The following is a 21202-nucleotide window of genomic DNA, read 5'->3' as shown; positions in this document are numbered from 1 at the left end:
CTCTGCCTCTCTTGCCACTGGCCCTTGGTGCCGTGCCTTTCTTCCTAATAACCTCCTCCTTCTGCTCCCCTGGGACTTCTCAAACAACTTTCCTTCCCCCTCCCATAGTGAACAGGAAGCCCACTTTCTACTAAGGAGGCCTTTCCATGGGAGGTCACTTGTTCCTCCTTCAGCCTCTTTCTTCTTTGTAAGCCCACCTTCTCCCTAGTCCCATGCTGTCCTTTGGTCACTTTCTTGCTGACCTCTTTCCTGCCCATCCGCTACCTGGCCATCGTCCTTGGGGCTTCCCAGTCATGGTGGTGACCTCCTGGATATGCTGGCCCTCCAGTCTCTCCTCCTTAAATCTAGGAACTACCTTCTTCGTCCCCCAACCTCACATAGGCACAAGGGCCACATCGAGTCTTGGCCCTCACTACCTTATGGACTTGTTTTCTATCCAAGAGCTGGAGCTTTCGGATTTCACTTCCTAATCACAGCTTCCTGTCCTAGAGCTGGAAGACTTCTCAGGGGCCTTCTAGTCCTCATTTTACAGAAGAGGAAACTGAGGCCCAGACAAATAAAGTGACGCACCCAGTATCACACTGTTAGGAAGTATGTAGAACCAGATTTGAACTCAGGTCTTCCCAAGAAGACTTCTGGGTCTAGCCCTGTACCTACCATCAACCTACCTCTCTGTCCTTCCTCTCCTCTCACTTTTCTCCCCTTTTCCCCCTTCTCATGACCTCTGATCCCTTGGGTTCATCCCAATTCCTCCCTCCCTTCTTTCCTCAATCCTCCTGCTGGGGCTGGTGGTTCCCCTTGTGCCCATGGTTCCCCTTGTGCCCTTGGTCCCCTTCCTTCCCACTTCCTCCACCACCCGACTTGAGCCACTGTTCAGACCTTCACACATCCGCAGCTTCTTCCCCTTCCCATTCCTTCTCATTCACCCACATTCTCAGATCTGCCCAGTCCAAACAGAAATAAAAAAGCTTTCCTTTTGACTCCTTCCAGTGAGATCTCATCTCTCATCTCCCTGGCCCGCTTACTGCAAAGGTAATTCTACACTGTGTTTCCACCTTCTTATTACAATGTTAACGTTCAGCCCCTCGACTCTGTGCAAGTTGTCTTTGGCTCCCCTGAATGGTTCTCTCCAATGTCACTGTGACTCCCTAATCTCCAAACCCAGTGACCACTGCTTGGTTCTCCTCCAGCTGGGTGTCTCTGAAGATTGGGTGGTTTCTCACTTCTTCCTCTTGGAAACTTCCTTCTCTTTTGCCTCCAAAGACTTATGTCTAGGGACTGGCACTTTGTAACTTTCTATCCTGAGCCCCAGTGCTAGACCAGCACACAGTATGTGCTCCATCCATCTTGGTAGGGATGGAGTTGCCCTGGGCAATGGTTGTTACTGTCTTGGGGATTCTGCTTGGCAGCAAGAATTCATGGAATGCTGAAGAAACAATGTGCTTGCTTTTTATTTGCAGATCAATCCATAGCATCAATTAAGTAACATCTGAACCAGGCACAGACAAAAACACAGTCCCTCCCCTTAGCAGAATGAGTCTGCATCTTCTCTGTGTCCATGCTTCGCAGGATGGAAGACGAGTTGTTGGAGGGCAGGAATGGCTTTTCGTGTCAGGCTTTGGATCCCCTGAATCTGGTACATAGTGGTCAGTACACAGCAAGTGCTTAATAAATACGTTAAACTGAATTATTGGATTTATTTTTTAAGCAAAAGCCAAGGATACTGCCATTTTGGAAAAAGACTTTGATGAAGAGCATTGACTAGAGAAAACTTACCAAGTCTAAGCTGTCAAAGATGTTTTCCATCTCTCTTATTTCTCATGGCGATCCCCATCAGTTAATGGGAATCAGAAATCACCATTTTTATGGCGATGAGCAGCTCATTCCAGACCTCAGAATCCAAGCCTTCTGCTTTGGAGTGATAGTGATCATCGATGGCGACGAGGATGCTTTCTTCACTTTCTCAGCATTTAGCACTATGTTTGGCACGCAGTAGACATTTAAATACTTGTTTATTTGACTTGATTTATTGGTCAGGTCCCAAGGACTGAGACCCCTCCTGCTCTTGGACCCTGCTCCCAGAAATTTTCTAAGGGAGAATGAGAATATCTTGTCCTGGAAGCAACCTCAGAGATCACCTAGTCCACCTCCCCATTTTACAAAGGGGAAAACTGAGGCCAAAGAGATGTGCCTTGCCCAAAGTCACACACAGAGCTAAAGATTCCCAATCAAGTCTGTTGATTTCCCCACTGTCCCATATGGGCTCTCAAACAGCCAAGAACTTTAATTCATGGTCTTGGAACAGAGCTACATACCTGTGACTCATTGTTTCAGCTAGCCTAAGGTCAAACATTAATTTCCAATCCAAAAATGTCAGGGAATTTAAGCATGAGATGAATTGTAACTCCCTGGCAAGGCAAGAGGCAGGAATGCTTTCCAGCAGCCTTATTGGAGGCTGGGAAGAGCTCTCCTTGCTACAGTGCAGAAAACTGAGGCTGACCTTTACTTGTGAGTGGAGAAAGCTGGTAATGGAGCCAGAGTCCCACAAGCTGGGACCCAGAGGGAGAGCTAGAAGAGGCTGAGCAACTGCTGCTCTTTCCTCCCCTCATCCAGCCTTCCCTGGCTTCCCTCAAGTACCAACTCAATTCCCCCTCCCCTCTGCCCCCATACAGGAAGCCTCCCCCATCCCTTCCTTCTATGGACAATTCCCTGTTTATCAGTATAAGGTTGTCTGTATATAGTTACTGCATATTGTCTTCCCTGTTCGACTGTGAGGTACTTGAGAGCAGGGATGGTCTTTCCCCCTTCCTTTGTAGTCCTCAGTGCTTATCACGATCCCTGGCACACAGTAGGTGTGCAGTAAATGCTTATTGACTGATTGACTGACCATTCACAATGTCATGGCACATGTCTGCTCTTCCTTACTGAGTGGAAAGGTGCTGCCAAGCCACCAACAGCAGGGAAGTTTAAGAGAAGTGTGCCCTGCCTCATTTTGTTGTTGTTGCTTAGTTTTTGGTCTTGCCCAACACCTTGTGACCCAATTTGGGGTTTTCTTAGCCAAGATACTGGAACGATTTGCCATTTCCTTCTGCAGCTCATTTTACAGATGAGAAAACTGAGGCAAACAGGGTGAAGTGACTTGCCCAGGGTCACTCTGTGTCTGAGACTGGATTTGAACTTGGGTCCTCATGACTCCAGACCCAGCATGCTATCCACTGCACTACCTAGCTGCTAGTTTTGACACCTACCTGCTAATACCAGCCCCATTTTACAGATGAGGAAACTGAGGCAAACAGGCTTAAATAACTTTCCCAGAACCACACCACTAGCAAGTGTCTTAAGGTCAGATTTGAACTGAGGTCTTCCTTACTCCAGACCCAGCTCTCTATCCGCTGAGCCACCCAGCAGACCCTGATCTGGAATATAGTAAGTGTTTAACAAATGCTTATTGGGTTAATTAGAAAATAACCCTGTAGTTTAGATAATTCTCTGCTTTACATTTCACCGCCTAATTAGTGCCTGCCTGGCTCATTCTTGACCTCCAGCCTCCCTCTTGGGGGGGAGGGGAGAGGCTTTTCACTGGGCCTGTTACCTCTGACCCCTCTATCAACTGCTCCTCTGTGATTTGGGTGCCTGGGAAGGGGAAGATGCCGTCTGTCTTTGGGGATCCCACAAGACCCTGGAGCAAAGGAGAGGAGTCAAAAGGAGATAGCTTAATTCTGGTCACCGGCTTCCCAGGAGGCCATGAGGTCACAGCCTGTGGCCATGTGGGTCAAGGACACTTTCCCCTTCTCCTCTGGTCAGCCCAGCCCCCAAAGAAAGAAGAAGGGTCCCTCAGTCATACATGCACAGAGCAGCCTCTCCCTCAGTCTCATGCATTTGCCTGGAATTCTGGCCAAATTCTCTTCTGGTTTCAGGGAGATGGGAGGAGACCAAGGGAGCTACCCAGGCAAACCACTAGTGTACCCTAGATGGACTGGAGACATGAATGCCTTCCTTGTGTGCCAATATTTCACCCTAACAAAACTGGAGATAGATACCAACTGTTCTAGGCCAGGACTTCATGTTGCTTTTTCCAATGGTGACCTCCAAGGACCAAAGCAATGTATCACTGTCCAGTTCATCACACACACACACACACACACACACACACACACAGACCCTTCACTTGTAAGCTCTGATTTGACAAAATGACATCCAGCGGCTACTAAAATCTCATGTGAGAAAAATTGGAGACCCGGGAAAGTGCTTGGTGTGCCTAGGAGAAGGAGCTGCCATTGAATTCTCTAATCACCTGCGAAAGCAGCTGTTGCCTTATCTGTGTGATCAATGGACCGACAAGGGTTTGTTCTCCTAGAACAATCAGTCTATGAGAATGATGGCTCCCCAGGGCTTTTTTGCTCCCTGATACCATTGAAGAAGAAGAGAGTGTCAATAAAGTCAATGGGACCTAAGAAAGAGATTGAAGTGCTGGGCTCAGAATTGGGAAGACAGTCATTCTCATGGAGCCTCATGACCTTCAGAACCACGATCTCACCGATGGACACTCCCTCATCTGTCGATGCTCCATTCAATGGCCTCCATGGTCTCTTCCAGTGAAAATCAAACTCTCCTTCTTCCCTCTGCAGACCCCGCACCGCTCCCTAGCAGCCTTCTGATCCTGGACCAGCCCCCTCTCCCTCTGGCCCCTTGCTCTGACTCTTTGGGGGCCCTGCTCCAGTTCTTTATGGACCCTCCATCTTAAGGCAGTGTCCGGGTCAGCCGAGTTCCCTTCTTCATTCCTGTCCCTCTGGCCCCTTGCTCTGATTGGTCAGTTTTTCCTGGATAAATGAAGTGCCCAGGTCAGCCATGTTTGCTCCTCCTCTCCTCTCTGACTTTCCAGTTCCTTTTTCTGTGTGGTTTCCCCATTAGAATGTAAGCTCCTAGAGGGCAGGCACTCTTTCTTTTTGCTTGTAATTGTGCTCCCCGTCTTTAGCACAGGGTCTGGCACACAGGACAGCTTACTAAGTGACTGTAGCCTAGGCTTGCCTGTTCTACTCTGTTCTTACCAACAAATCTTATTGCTGATGGTGTACAGACACACAGTATGCACAAATACACCCCAATTCAATGGCCTTTGCTTGCCAACCTCCTGGACACCCAACAAAGCAGCTCCCCCCGTGGGAATCTAGCCCACTGCCTTCTCTTTCTGGCTCGGTTTCCCACTGTTTAAGTCTGACCTTTCAGATTTCTTGGCCGCCCTGGCTGGGGAAACCTGACTTGGGTCAGACACTCTTGAGGAAACCCCAAGCCTTCCTTCTCAAGAGCTGCCCCTTCATGATTTGCACATTGGAATGATCTGCGCGCCAGGCAGCCAGAGTCAGGTGGTGGTGGTGGTGATGGAGGGAAGGTCCTGCAGCCTGAGCAGGTGGGGGCTCACCAGTCTTCTGGCTCGCCTAGGGTCTGTGCCAACACTCACTGCCATAGACACTCATGGCCACGCCTTCGCTCGGCACCAAAGTTGAGTTTTCTTGCTCTGCTTCAGAGATCGATCACCAACAAAGCTCCTTCTGGTTCTCTTCTGACTCTATGCTCGTGTGTAAATTCAGTCAAGAAATGTTCTTCCCTAACAAAGAGAATGACTTTGCATCAATGGAGCCCCATTTTCAGTCATATCCAACTCTTCGTGACCCCATTTGGGATTTTCTTGGCAGAGATACTGGAGTGGTGGTTGACCCTTTTCTTCTCCAGCTCACATTACAGATGAGGAAACTGAGGCAAACAGGATGAAGTGACTTGCCCAGGGTCATACAGCTAGGAAGTGTCTGAGGCCAGCCCCATCAGCCCTATATGGGGAAAATGCTTCTTCTGGGAATCAGCCAAGAAGAAATGTAGAAAATACCAGTTTTGCTGCTTTTCCTTCTTTCTTTTCTTTAAAAAATGTTTGTCATATGGGATGATTCCCTAGGAGGGGGTAGAGATTATGGTTTCATAAAAACCCTAAAGCTATCCATGAAACCTTTCTTAGAAAAAGGAGACAACCATAGCAGAGTTCCTTAAGTCTGGGTCTTCATTTCCCATCAGGGACTGAAGGAGGCTGGGCAAAGATCACCCAGCTGGGATATGAGCGACCAAGAGCGACCAAGCTGGGATTCGAACCCTTGGCACCAGGAGCCCTGGGCTAAAATCTCAGCTCTGCCAGTTTCTCAGCTGTATTGGCATTGGGCAGGGCTCTATCCTTTCTGGTCTTTGGCTCCTCCCCAGCAGAAAAAAAAACCTCAGTGAGTTATTGGCCCTCTCAGGGACTCAGTGTCCTCATCTGTAAAATGAGGGGATTGGGCTGGATGGCTTCTCCTCATCCCAGCTCTAAGTATATGGTCCCATGCTTCTTTCTGAAATAATGCCCCGGACTTCTGGAGTTCTGTTTTTGCCAACAGCTTATTTTGAGAGACTTAATCTTGAACCTGACTTTTGAAAAGAGAAACAGCATGCAGTAGACATTGCAGCCTCTCTTCCCACAGCCTGGTGCTTGAAAGTAAATTCACATGTTGTTTCTGGGGGAGAACTTTCTTCCTCAAGCCTGAAAACCCTTTTCTCCCTTACAGAGAACACTGTTCCAGTCTGTTTGTACCCATTTTACAGAAAATTAAACTGAGGCCCGAGAAAAGCAGGTGGCCTTTCATGTCAGGAAGACTCCTCTACCCAAAAATCCAGCCTCAGACACTGACTGACTGTGTGACCCCGGGCCAGTCACTGCACCCTGTTTGCCTCAGTTTCCTCACCTGTCAAATGAGCTGGAGAAGGAGGTGGCAAACTTTGCCAAGAAAACCCTGCAATAGAGTCACAAAGAGTCAGACGTGAGTAAACAACAACATATTGTTGGTTGATTTGAAGTGTTCGAGAAAGATCGTGCAGAAAGTGCCAGAGACAGAGCCCAAGCTGGGAGTGCTGTCTGCAAAGCCTGGCCCCCTCACTTTCCTGCTCTGCCTTGCACAGAAAGGCTGATGTCAGATGGTTTGAGTGGTAGAAAAAAAGGCCTTTCCAGGCAGCCCTGACCATTCTGTAAGGATGTGGGAGGTTTTTGTCAAAAAGAAAGAGTCGATTCACCCACTCGACGTGCAAGCCTTGGTCCTGTCTGCCAGGAAGAGTCTGCGGCAGCCATCAGGCCTGCCCCTTTCAGCCCAGATTACCTTGGCTCCTTCCTGAAGAACTCACAATGGCATCTTTTCATCGCTCCAGGCTTTAATACTGAATGCTGGGTAGCAGGCTCTCTTGGGCAGCCCAGTATTGCAGAACAGAACCCCCTTCTAGCTAAAGTAAGCATAGGAGAGCTTGTGGGCAGGAAAGAAGGTAGGGTGGGGCAGGTGGGCTGGAGTGTAGGTAGGGAGGCAGGTGGTAGCAGGTATAGGCTAGGAGCTATCACCCGTTTCCCAGCCTATGGAATATGCCCAGTATTTGATCCTAGATGGGAGCAAACACTCCACTGAGTCAGGCTGAGCTCTGGGGAAGACCTTTTCACATGTGATTCTGAGACTCTGTTTAAGCCACAACACCCCCATCTCCAAGGGGACAGAAGCCACAACACCCTCATCTCCAAGGGGATAGATCCCTCAGCTTGAACAGAAATGCCAGTCAACTTGTGCAAAGACCCTTGGCACTGGCTACTGCATCTCTGGCTTTGGGGACTGACTGTCAAAGAAGGTCTGACTGTTTAGAGCCATTTAGAAAGAGTTCTCTCTCTCTCTCTCTCTCTCTCTCTCTCTCTCTCTTTCTCTCTCTCTCTCTCTCTCTCTTTCTCTCTCTCTCTCTCTCTCTCTTTCTCTCTCTCTCTGTCTCTCTCTCTCTCTGTCTCTCTCTTTCCTCCTCCTCCTCTCTCCCTCTCTCTCTCCCTCCTCCTCTCCCTCCCTCTCTCTCTCTCTTTCTCTCTCTTTCTCTCTCTCCCTCTCTCTCTCCCTCTCTCTCTCTCCCTCTCTTCCTCTCTCTTTCTCTCTCTCTCTTCTCTCTCTCTCCCTCTCTCTCTCTCTCTCTCTCTCTCTCTCTCTCTCTCTGTCTCTCTCTGTCTCTCTCTCCTCCTCCTCCTCCTCTCTCCCTCTCTCTCTCCCTCTCTCTCTCCCTCCCCCTCTCCCTCTCTCTTTCTCTGTCTTCTTCTTTCTCCCATGAATTCTTCAGTCAGGCTCATAATCAGCAAACCAACCATGGGGATTTCTTTCTCCGTCTCCTCCCCCTAAGTTGGTGACATAACTCTTTGTTGGTTCTTGTCTAATGTACTTATCATGTAATGTACATTAAAACCATTTGTTTGTCAATAATAATAACGAAAATGTACGTAGTGCTTTAATATTTACAAAGCACTTTACATATCTTAACCAATTTGAATCTCACAACAACTCTGTGAGAAAGGCATTTTATTATTCCCATTTTACAGATTGAGAGGTTGAGGCACAGAGGCGTCACACAGCTAAGGAGTATCTGAGGCAGACTTTGAATTCACATCTTCCCAATTCCTAGTCCTGTAGTCCATCCATTAAATAGGTGGTAAACTCTATGGTAGCAGAACTGAGCCTTGCCTAAACCCAGGGCCTCTATCATCACCCAGCTTGACGGCTCAGTACATGATTAGAAGTTATAAAGTTTAATTGAAGCAAATTGAATAGTTGTATGATCTTGGGCAAGCACCTTCTCTGAACCTATTTCCCCACCCACATGGTGAGCTTGGCATGGACCGTCATAGTGCAGACCCTTGAAAAGAGCCTGGGACAGCCACTCTCTGAACTGACTCGCCCTCCCCTCAACACTCAGGTTAGTAGGTTTGGGCTCCCAGTGAAGGACCACTACCATAAGATAAACTCAAATTCTCAGAGAACTGGAGTAATTCTATTATGAAGAACACACTCCCCTTGTTCATCACTGTGACTCCTGAGCCTCCACTGGTGTGCTTCCCATCTACAAGAAACCATTCATTCATGATGACACTATTAACTCTTCAACATAAAACATTTCCAAATGACAAAGCAAAAGTAATCGTAACATCACAGTTGCCCAACATAAACCCAAATTTGGGAATAAGCAAACATATCATGCTTTGTATATGACCTCACACTCTCACACCAGCACCCGTAAGGTCCACGCGGTAGAGTAGGCACAAACAGAAGCCTAGAAGGGAGACACACGAATGTGAACAACTCTGAATGGCGAACTTCGGTGTTATGCCGGATAAAGCTGCTTCTCTGCTAACTTGTATGATGTTGGCCCTTTCCCGTGATTTCTGCATTCTGGCCCTTCCCACTCTCTGGCTGGATTCTGCATCTACTCTCCAATGGGTGAAGCTGTGATAAACTGTTTTATCTTGTAATCATCCTTAAAGGGTTCAGAGGATGGTATTATCATGATGAGCCCTTCTCTTAAGCCAGAGAGCTGCCGAGCTCCTCGGGTGAGGTCTCTGGGAAGCAGATCAGCTTTTCACTCGACTGGATTTGGTGACCCCCTAAGCAGCCATCAGTATCTTGTTACAGCAAAGCCTGCTTTTCCCCATATGCTTTTCTCTCTCCAACCAGAAAGGCCAGAAGAGGACCAAGTTCTTCTGAGTGGGGCTGAAGGACAACTGCCAACCTCTGCCGGAGCTCAACTCTCCTCCAGTCAGAGGGTTTCCACGCACCTATACTTTTCCTCCAGTCAGCAGCCCCCAAGCACGGTAGCTTGAGGCTCCTACTCTGACCAGTCTTCTCAGTCAGTGTCTGCTGACTTTCTTAGTTAGCCCTGTTAACCTTCTTTCCAGCTGGCTTCTTCGATATGACCAATGGCTCAGGTCAGAGCCTTCTAGTGCTTCTTCTTATCAGGAAAAAACTCTGGGAATCTACTTTTCTGTAACTTTCAAAACCAGCAATCCTTGTTTAGCTAGCCCATAGTGTCCAAACAGTGATTCGATCTACCGCTTTGTGAGTTTTAAACTCCCAGACTCTAAAAGCAGTCTAATGCAAATGAGCTGAGGGACCACAATGCCCTGCTCTTTTAGTCATGTCTCTGTTCTCAGACTCTCTCATTTCTCTCTTTGGTTCTCCTAATGATCTGTGTCTATCATATTTTATCTGAAAACTGTTTCTTTCATTTTAAAAAGTAAAACAACAACCTGTTTCTTCACCTTTGAATTTTATCTATTTTTTCATAAACAAAAGTTCTGCTTTCCCCCCAATAATCAAACTGTTCACATCTGTAAAGGGTAATACCTTACATTCTTCAGAAACTGACTTAAAGAATTTCTTTTTTCTTTACACAAAAATGCATTTTGTCCCTATTTGAAGAACCAAACTGCTTGCTTAGAAAAGCAGAACCTTACAGAGGTAATAATGCTGACCGTACCCTAACTCACAGCACATATGTAGGAAAGTGCTTCATAACTACTATCAACACGTCGTCCCTCTGAAATTCAATAACGAGCCTCCAGTCATTACTCGCACCCAGTCCCTACCTCGTGGCTTGGCATTTAAGGCCCTCCATGTTTTTTCCTCTCTTTATTTCCCATCATCCTCTATATACCTGTGTTCATGTTGTCTCCAGAATGGTTGACTACATTCTGACCCACATCCTTCGCATTCCAAGGTCTCATTAGTAAATCCTCCATGGAACCTTTCCCACAGAAGAGCTTTTTTCTTTTATTCTTTACTCATTTGTTCAAATCAAAAAGAATGACACCAACATCTTGTGTGATTTGGGAAAGCAGACGGCCACATTGAGAATGGAATTCCAAAATCCCTTTCTGGGTATGACAGTATAATCCAACTAGCAGAGCAGTTATGCCCGTGCAGAGTAACTGCCCAATGAATGGTGTTTGGATGACCGCTTGTCAGGAACGCTATCGAGAGAATTCTTATTCAGCTGGAGGGTGGATGACGACTTCTGAGGCGACTTCCAGCTCTGAGGCACTCTCTGGCCCACATGTTCTCTGCCCTTTTCTGGCTCTGGCAGATTGCTCTGCTTGGCCCCAGAGCAGAACTAGGAACAACGGGTTCTGCAAATCAAAGGATCAACTCATTTTTCCTTGAGATTTATTTTTTTTGCCTGAATGTGGTAGTGAGTGCACCTGCCAATGTGATATGGGCCCATTACATTCACCTGATACAATCAAATGTCATGGGAACCTATTCGTCTATTGAACTGATGAATGCTAGTATATTGAGAACACGGTGAACCTTCTGGAGCCATGACAGCATAGAGTTCCCCTGCCTCTCCCCCTTCCCCCTTGGTGCTCACCTCGGTGGATGGACTCCTTGTTCCAACTTGGGTTCCTTTTCTACTGATTAATACAATCTTGATCAGGTCGCTTATCTTCTCAGGTTTTTATTGCTGAGGCAGGAAGAGATTTCCTTCATTAGAGGAATGCAGTCTCCATTAGAAAATAGAAAAGCCAAGTAAGTCAGTGACTTTCTGGTGCTCATTCTCTGCTTGTGGCATAGGAGTAAGCAAGGTTTTGATAGTTCCTTTTTTGTGATATGTAATTCAGACTTCTGATTTTTAACTTGGCTGCCAAGGAGTTCCATTAGTACTGAGATTCCTAAGAAAATGATGATGATGGCTAATGTTTATATAATACTTTGATGTAGGTAAAGTGTTTTTGTGTGTGTGATCTCATTTGAAAATATTAATAAGGAGTCTCTGCCAGAGGAAGAGAGATAACAACATGCCTTCATACACAGCTTCAAGTGCAGTAAATGGCAAGAGAGAAAGCTAGGAGACATTTCTAGTAGAATTGGGTGGCATGATGGGGTAAGGGAAAAAAGATGGAGATACTGAAATGTAAAGGGAGAGGGTGCTTCAGATGCAATAAAAATGTTCTTTACCTCAGAAAAGGTCTGAGAACTCAATAGCTCAGCTGCATAGAAAGAAGTCAGCAAACACAAATAAATTGCCTGGAGAGCATAGTCTTCATTCCTACCTTTGTCCCTAGCCGCTCATCTGCATCAGACCCAGAAAGGAGTCTAGGAAGTGCAGCTGGCTGAACTGAGGCTCATCACCATGAATCCGGATGGAGTATGCTATTAAGGAAGCTTGCTTTGAGTCAGGAAGTAATATTGAATCAGAGAAACCAGACATCTCCCTTAGCCTACCTAGAAGTGGCAAACCTCAGAGCTGAGGCTTTGAGTGAGTCACAGAAAGAGAAGTTTTTGTTGATCCTAATTAAGGGATGTTGACCTAGCTGAAAGAGAACTATATCACAACTAAACAGAGCACTATAACACTTTGGCTAAAGAGAGTGCAGTATCACTCAGCCAGACCAGCTACTGGGGTCTGAGGCTCAGAGAGGGAGGTTCACACAGCTTGCCTTCAGGGCACAGACTGGGGTGAACCTTTGTTCTTAGTCACTCATCTACTTGAGACTCCACCAGAGTTAGGGAAGTAGAGCTGATGGACTTGAAACCAACCACGCAAAGTCAAGGGGTGGAGTGGCTTACTGAGGGAAGCTGACTCTAGAGCTGGAAAAGATTTCCAAGCTGTGGAGGCACACAGGAGACATTTCCTGTCACCTCCTGGGAGATGGCAAAGAGCCTCAGTTCAGACTCTGAAGAGGTCAAAGGGAAGAGGCTTCCACCAACCCTCAATTAAGGATGGTTGGGTACTGTGGCACTCCAGCTGAAGAAGGCATGGTGCCACACAGTCAGCCCTGAAGATGAGGGAAGACAGCAGCTGCTCATCAAAGGGCAAACCTCGAACCAATCCCTCAGAGGCATTGTGCTCGGAGAAGAGCCCTACCAGCAGGACATCCCCATTGACCTTCCCATCCAGTGGATAAACTGTGCCCTTCGAGGCATCATCCCAGAAGAGCAGTGGAGGGGTCCATCATTGATTCTGCACCCCCACAGTGAATTTCAAGACAAGCCTCTGGAGAAGCAAAAGACCTCAAGCTGGAGTTTTGAGTTGTCTCAGTCATGCATGTTGCATATGTGTGCTTGCTACTATTGGACTTAAAATTCAAACTCACTCTTCTCACACTTTCCCTTTTTATTGGTGGTAGATAGTGACCCGGGTTTTGCAAGAAAGGCTGTTCTTGTTATATCATTTGGGCAAGTGACTTTGTTAAAGAATGGAGTCAACTGGCTGCTTGTTAAGGGGAACCACACCGATGGGGGCCTGTGAGTTAGTGTCAGAAAGATAGTCCATGAAGTTCCCTCAAAGAGACCTGGGAATAGAAGCAGGGGCCCTTCTGGGGTTCCAACTTGCCCTAGCCAAGGAAGAGTGAACCCAGAAGGTATTTTACCCTGGAGATAATGAGAAGCTTAGCCTTCTACCTCCTTCAAGAATTCTCCTGGTCAGATGAGTCAGCCTGGTGCATTTTCACAACATCTGCTCTTGCTGACTTAGAGAACTATCAGTCTCTCCTTTCGTATTTTCACTGGAAGTATTTCAGCCAGGTGGCACAATGGATAGAGCTTAATGACTTGGAGTCAGAATGGTCTGAGTTCAAATCCTGCTTCAGACATTTACAAGGGCCAGTCACTTGACCTCTCATCCTCAGTTTCCTCATCTGTAAAATGGCAATTGTAATAACAATGACCTCTCAGGATCAAACTGGATAAGAGAGGTAAAGCACTTTGCAACCTTTAACACACTAGATAAAAGCTCATTTTTTATTATTTTGTACAACTTTTGGGTAAATGTAGCTTGTCTTGTCTTTTTCATTTTAAAAAATCCTCAAGTTTTTTTTTTCTTGCACTAGTGCCACAAATGCTGATGACCTCATGAACAACAGCTCCTTCTCAGAAGAAGCCCTGTGGTTAAAGGAGTGGAGGTCTAGTTTTGCATACTTCTATTTTGAGACCGTTCCTGAGGCCACAGGAAAATAGAGGGTTTCACTGAAAAGGCAAGCCGCTGGCACTTATCTCTGAGCCATGGACATCATGCTTGGCTCCCAATCTGGGACCCCAATGACAATCCTAATCCATGGCCCCCATTGTACTAGGCTCTCAGAGGGGAGGGGACACCCAGATGAACTCTGGGCCAGCCTGGCTTGTCAGCCCGATGTAGGGAAGTAGAAATAGAAAGAAACACATGTGGCATGTGGCTTCAGGTACACCCCCACCCTGCTGCCCTTCCTCCATCACCATGCAGGAGTATGCAAATTCTCAACCACAAGAGAGTCAGCTCATGGACTATAGACTGAGAGGGGGAAGGGGTGTCAGTGAATATCTATCCCCCTTGTTTTACGTAGGCAGAAACTGAGGACTTCCAGGGGAGTGTGATTTTCTCAGGGTCACACAGGGAAGATACAGCAAAGATTCCCCTCTCCCTCACACACACATTAACACTACTGCTAACTTGCTCAGGTCTACTTTATCTAACTTTATCTTCTCATCTGGGCATCCTCAGCTCACCATTTCATGAACTGTTTGTGGAGCAAACAAAATTCATTTCATGAATTGTGGAGAAGAGTCCAATTATAAGAGAGTTTGCCAACCAGTGAATTCAACCTACTTCTGAATAAGGACCCAATACAACATCCCCTCCATTCCCCAATAAGGGGTGATCCAGTATTTGTCCAAAGCTCTCTGGTGAGGGGCAGCTTACCATCTCCAGAGGCAGCCTGATCCATGCTCTGATAGCCCTCAATGTTAGCAAGCCTTTTCTGACCTCGAGCCTGACCATGCCATCCCTTGTTCCCAGGTCCAATCTCTGGGGCCAAACCGAACCTGTCTGACACAGAATCCCTCTTCCACGAGCTTTTCTTCCTCTGGCTAGGCTGCTTTGGAGCCCCTCTCTCGGCCCCAAGATATAGAGGATGTGGCCCATTTCATCCAATTCTGCATTCAGCATTTTTTAAAGGCAAGCATTTATTGAATATTCAGTCCAAAAGGATATTATTTTAGACATCAAGCTAAAGGAACTGAAACAATGAAAATAAATTTTAAAAAAAACCTAACTACATTCTGCTTGTGGTCAGCCACCCCTGAGACTCACTAACTTAGTGAATGTTGCTATGAGAACATGAGATGTCAGAAGTAACGCAGCAACTAAGTTGACTTTTCCCCAGAGGTCCCAGAAATGATAGTGTTTGGAGTTGGCATTGGGGCCGTTGGGAAGAAGGAGGAGGCAAACATTTCCACCTTGCCTCAGCCATACAAAAGACAGACCAGCAGGGAGGTGGACGGAAGTGGGCTAGCCCTCTTGGCTCCCCCTCTTTAGAGCTCTGCATATTCCTTGATCCTCAGAGAGTAGGAGCTCAGGGGAGAGCCACAAGCTGCTGCTGAAAGCTGATGGACTTGTGGGATGGCATGATCCCCTTAACTCTCCTTCTTGCCCACTAACAGGAGCTTAGCTCAAAACCCCATTCACAGCTGAACCAGGGGATGATTCCTTCCTATTTTCCTTCTGCCCAATGAGGGAGAGAGGAGAGAGACAGAGACAGAGAGGAGCAATTTGTCTCCAAAGTGCTCCTTAATTGTCCCTCTTTGAATTTTTATGCCCCTCCCCTTTCTATTTTCATTTGTCTGACATTAAAACTAGGGTCCTCTAGCCTCCATCTGGGCGAAGAGATGTTATTTTCTGACATGGTGGCAGTTTTGCTTCTAGAAAGGTGGGAAATACTGCACCCATTCAATGGGAAATGGCGACTTTGACCATAGGAGAAAGAGAGAAGGATCATCAATGCCCCTGGAGGCGACCAAATCACTCCCCTGTATGTCTCCTTTGGCGTCAGAGGTTCATGAAAGTGGTGTCAGGGAAGTGATCGGTCGGTGGAGGAAGGAATGACGAGCAAGGGCGAGCTTTGGAACCCAGGCGGACCAATGGGGCTGAGAAGACCACCGCCATGTTGCCAAGTGGCAATATCACCGGTCTGGAACCAGGACACCCGAGTCTGATCTCTGCCATGAATTAAATGACCTTATCAAGTGCCTTTAGCGCTCTGTGCCTCGGTTTTCTCACCTTTAAAATGGAACGAACCTGGACCACAGGCTTCTCTGTGAGGTAAGTGCTTTTCAGGTCTTCGATGAACGTGAGTGAAGTCGTTGTGAGAGAGGAAGCAGGCTCTGGGGGCCGTCAGCGGCCAGAATTCAGCTGACGTCCGGGAGCGCCCTCCAAATCTCTCCGCGTAACAGAAGAGCGCGCATCGCAGCTTGGGGATGTTAGCTGCCAGGCTATAATCGTAGGTAACAGAATGTGTCCTTCTGAGGGGACAGGAAGAACCGAGAGGATGGGAGCTACTTCCCCAGGCTTTCCCAGGCAAGGATCACGCTGGTCAGAACCGGGAGATTAGCTTTTGTCTACTTCATGCCTTTCATTTTACAGATGCAGAAACTCGGGCCGAGAAAGGGGCGACGGGTGGGGGGCGGGCTGGGTAAAAAGCTTGTGCAGGACATGTGGCTGGTCAAGATTTTCACTCAGATCATCTGCCTCTTCGGGCTGCCTCCACTGGCCCATGGAGTCATGGCCACAGGAGATCATCAGGGGCAGATCACTTTGGGGAGGTCTGGTTGGGTAGCAGCTTGTTTGTGTAGAGGTGTGGGGCTTGTCCAGATGTGGAGGCATGACTGGAGCCATCTCCGGAGTCTCCTGCACCCATTCTTCTCCAAGGGAGACCTTGATTACTGTTAGGACAGGAGACAGGAGGTTGGCACCAGGGCCTGGCCACTCTATTGAGGAAATAGTTCCTATAAGTAGAGGTGTGCTGAAGACAACTCCAACTAGCTCCTGAGAGCTGGTTGTTAAAATGGTCAGCGGGAGCATTTACCCCTTGGAAATGGGCAAACGCTCCAGCTCAGGACTTGACTTACTGTTCTGTTGATTGCCTCGACTTAACAAAATGATGGGGAAGCCGTGTGACCTTGGGCAAGTCACTTAACCCCAATTGCCTTACCTTCCCCTCTCCAAAAAGAAAAAAAAAGTGATGAGAAAAGGTTCATAATGAAAATTAAATTTAGAAGCTTGCTCTGGATAGCTATGTATGTGTGCATGTATGTGTACACGTGTGTATGCATGTGTGTTTGTGTATGTATATGTGTGTGCATGTATGTTTGTACACACGTGCATGTGTGTGCATGTCTGTGTGCATTGTGTATGCATGTGTGTGCATGTGTGTTTGTGTATATGTGCATGTATGTGTGTGCATGTGTGTAGGTGTGTGTATTATGTGTGTGCATGCATATACATATACACACATATCTACATATATGTATTATGTGCATGCATATGTCTGTGTGTGTACACACACACACACATGCAGAGATCTGGTTGTAAAATCTTTACCAGAACATGTGGTATTCCGCATTGACAAAATAACTACGTGGTCCCTTCAGGAGCAGGACCTGGCAGCTGGAGGATCCAGACTGCTTCTTCTAGGAGGGGCCTTTAAGCTGAGCTTGGAAGAAAACCTGAGCTCCCCAGGGGAACAAGGGAGAAGGGTGAGCATTCCAGGAACTGCAAAGGCCTGGTTTGGCCAGACCTCAGAAGGCCCAGAGCAGAGAGGAGACCCTTGGGCTCATTGGTCTTCTCCCAGCGAAAACAAGGCAGACCCTTGAGGGGAGAGATGGCCTAGGGGAGGTTCATTCCCATTGGTGGGTCGTTCTGGGCAGGCTGCTGGGGTCTCTTCCTCTCAGAAATCCTGCTTTTGGAGTAGAGAGGGGAGGGAGGGGGACAGCTCTGTGAGCATGCTCTCCTGTGGCCCCCCACCCAGTCGCCCACACCCCCTCACTGGCCTGTCCACCCAGGTGGGCCTGCCCCCTTCCCTCCATAGTGCAGCTCCCCGCTTCTCTCTCCCCCCAGCTCTGCCCCCTGCTGCTTTCCCAGGCCTTTTCTGGAAGTAGGATTTCGCCAAGAGCAGAGGAGGAAGGACTCTGTTGTATGAGAACGTCTCCAATGTTTGGGAGGTCTGAGGTGGGCTGGGACCTTGGCTGAAGTCATGGGCTGACAAACACTGATGAAGCCCCTTCTTGAGCCTAGCTCCAAATGGATGCTGGATGGCCCTGCCCTCATGGAGCTTATAGGCACAAGCCAAAGGAAGGATGCAGGAGGATGCATGAATGTGTAACAGAGAAGGTCCAAATGTGCCATGGGAGGGCCTAGGGACAGAGGGCTCCTGATGAAGAGCTAGAAGGAACCTCAGGGTCTTCAGATCCACCCCCCTCATTGTACAGATGAGGCCACTGAGGTGGAGGGAGGCGAGGTGACCTGCCTGGGGCCACACGGCTAGAACACAGAACCCAAGCCTGGTCGTTACTGCTGGGGAATCAAGGAAGATTTCCTGGAGCAGTCAGTACTTGAGCCGGGCCTTTAATAGACGGTCAGGGTCTAGCAGGTGAAGAGGGCATTCTAGCTTTTGGGACCTTGTGAGCACAGTAAGAAATTGCAGGATATGTCTGGGGGTGGGGTTCTCTCTGCTTTGGCTAGAATACCAAGTGTAGGCAACGGAAGAGTGTGGGAAAGGGCTGGAGAGGGTGATGCCAGCTTGTGGAGGGCCTAAGTGTCAGGTTAATGAGTCTGAACCTTACTGAGTAGACAACTGGGAGCCATTGAAGATTCTTGAGTAGAGGAGCATCTTTCCCATGTCTATGTGTAAGCAAGAAGGACAGAGGAGAAGCAGATGGATGCAGGAAGGTGCCATAGAAACAATCGAGGTGGTGGTGACCCTGATGGGCACTGGGGTGGTGCCCTTGGCAAGAGAGAAGGGCCAGGTGGGAGAAGCATCATGGGGGGGGGCTTCCCAAACCCTTGTCAAAGGGAGATACCTAGAAAGAACCCTAGCTCTGGGGTGAAAGTCCCTGGGTTCAAATCCCACTTGGGATACTCACTCCTGTAGTTCCCTTTGCAGCAAGAGGGGTTGGACTCCATAGCCTCTGAGGTCTCTTCCTTCCAGCTCCAGACCAATGGGTTCCAGAAGGCCCCAGGGGCCTCCTTGATGCTGGGAACCTGTGACTCTCCCCAGTCCCATCTCGGAGGGGCCAGCTCAGTCACCTTGGGAGAGGTTTTGTGAGGTGGTTTGGGTTTTACACGCAAGACAGGGCAAGCTGCCGCTTGCTGACTTCCCATTCAGGTCCTAACAAATCGGGCTTCTAATTCCCAAGTGAATCAGTTTCCCCAGAAGAGCCTCTTCTCTCTTCCTTGGGCCAGAGAGGTCAGTCAGTGACCAGTGCTGACCAGGCCACTGCATGTATGAACACACAGGCCACTCAAAGGTCTTGTCAAGAGTACATTGGCCGGCCATGAGAAGCTTCCTGGGTGCTGGGGAGAGAGAGCAGGGCCAAGCTGACCCCTTAACCACTTCCAGGGGAAGCTGGGGCCGTGTGGAAACCACAGAGGAACCACTGTCTGATACTGCCTTGGGCTCTCACCCCACCATTTCCAAAGCATCCCACGCCCTCCCTTCCTGTTCCAACACCTCCTTCCAGGTCCTGGAAGCACAATCCCATCTAAGAAGGAGGAAACATGGCCCCCTTCCCTCTGACTCTCTTAACCCATTACAATCTAGCCTCATCTGCCCACCAGAGCTGCTCTGTCCAAAGTGACCAGTGAGCTCTTAGCTGCCACATCCAAAGACCTTTTCTCATCCTTGTTCTCCTCAATTCCCTGTAGCCTTTGACACTATTGGGTTTTTTGGATTGGTTTGGGTTTTTTTTTATCACTTTTTCCTCCTCAATACCCTCTAGGCTCTAAGTTTTCAGGACCCCTCTCCTGGTTCTCCTCATTCCCAGTCTCCTTTGCTGGACCCTCCCTCACACCCCCATAATGCCTCTCATCATAAGAGTTCCTCAGGCCTCTGTCAGGGCCCTCTTCTCTTCTCTCTCGACAGCGCTTCACTTGGGGATCTCCTCACTCCCCTGGACTCCATAACCATCTCTCAGCGTAAATCTCCCCATCCTGCCCCAAACTCTCTGCTGACCTCCACTCTCGCCTTTCAGATGTCTGGAATCAGATGTCCAGCGACATCTTAAACTCCGCGTGTCTGAAACAGAGCAGTTACCTTGCCCCACCTGCTACCTGCCCTGTTGCTATGAAGATCCCAGCCCCCCGGGATTGCACTGTACCCCTCCTCTCCTCTGGCCCAGCCTCGGCCCGGGGCCGGCCCTCAGCACCTCCCACTGGGACTATTTCTATAGCCACTGGGAGGGCTGCCTGCCTCAGACCTCTCCCTGCTCCAGTCCACCCTCCATTCAGCTACCCAAGGGATATTCTTAAAGCCCAGGTGGGGCCATGTCAAACATACCTACCCCGCCCCCAGTCACGAAAATCCAACAGCTCTCCTACCACCTCCAGAATCAAATGCAGAACGTGCTGTTTCTTGTTTGAGGCCCCAGCCCCCTCCCGCCTTTCTGATCTCACCCCTTACGCTGGCCACTGCGCTCTCTTCATTCCAGTGACCTCGGTCCTCCAACAGCTCTGGGCCTTTTCTCTGGCTGTCCTCAGGCCTGGAAGACCCTCAGTCCCTGTCTCCTCCTCCTGGCTGTCTTCTTGGCCCAACTAAAATCTCCCCTTCCACTGGAAGCCTTTACCAGGCTTCCTTCCTTCTAACACCTGCCTTCTGGCCATGTAGCTGCCCTGAGCTGGCTCTGGCCCATTGGACTGTGAGCTGTTCAGGGCCTTGCCAGCAGCCCTGAAGCCACTCTTTCTTTTGTGTTGTTGAGCCCTCCTCGTCTGACTTGGGCTGATTGTACTGTCAGTAGTAAGCAACTGAGGAAAGTTTAATAAATGCATTTCCCCCCTCCCTCTCTTCCTTCCCTCCATCTTTCCTTCCTTTCATCCTTCCCTTTTTCTTTCTTTCCTTCCTTCTATCCTTCCTTCTCTCCCTCCCTCCTTCTCTCTCCTTTCTTCTCTTTCCTTCCTTCCCTCCCTCCTTCTCTTCTTCCTACCTTCTTTTCTTCCTTCCTTCCTTCCTTCTTCCACATTGCCATTTATAGGCCAAGCTCTGGATCTGCTCTCCTAACCCTGACCAGCAGCTCCCCAAAACACAGTTCCCACTAGGATTTTAGGGGTGACCTTGGAGACATTGGGGTAGGGCTTCTAATGCTAAATCTCACAAGCCCTCTCCAGTGGGTTTCCAATGCACAAGAGCCTGTGCTAGGTGCAAGAGTCTTCTAGCAGGAGAAACCTGATCCTTCCAGCCGCACAGCGCAGACTTCAGAGCCATCCAGACACTGGATAAGCTCAGCTAGCCGAGGTGATGGGAGATGGGGAGATAAGAACGACCTCTGGGTGGGACCCACCTGCCAGCCCTGCTAACACCTCTTCTGGGCCAACCAGTCAG

The sequence above is a fragment of the Petaurus breviceps genome, unplaced genomic scaffold (genome assembly GCF_028583685.1).
Source record: "Petaurus breviceps papuanus isolate PSGF00001 unplaced genomic scaffold, PetGlider_PUasm1.0 689, whole genome shotgun sequence".
NCBI lineage: Eukaryota > Metazoa > Chordata > Mammalia > Diprotodontia > Petauridae > Petaurus > Petaurus breviceps.
This window is presented reverse-complemented; position numbering follows the sequence as displayed.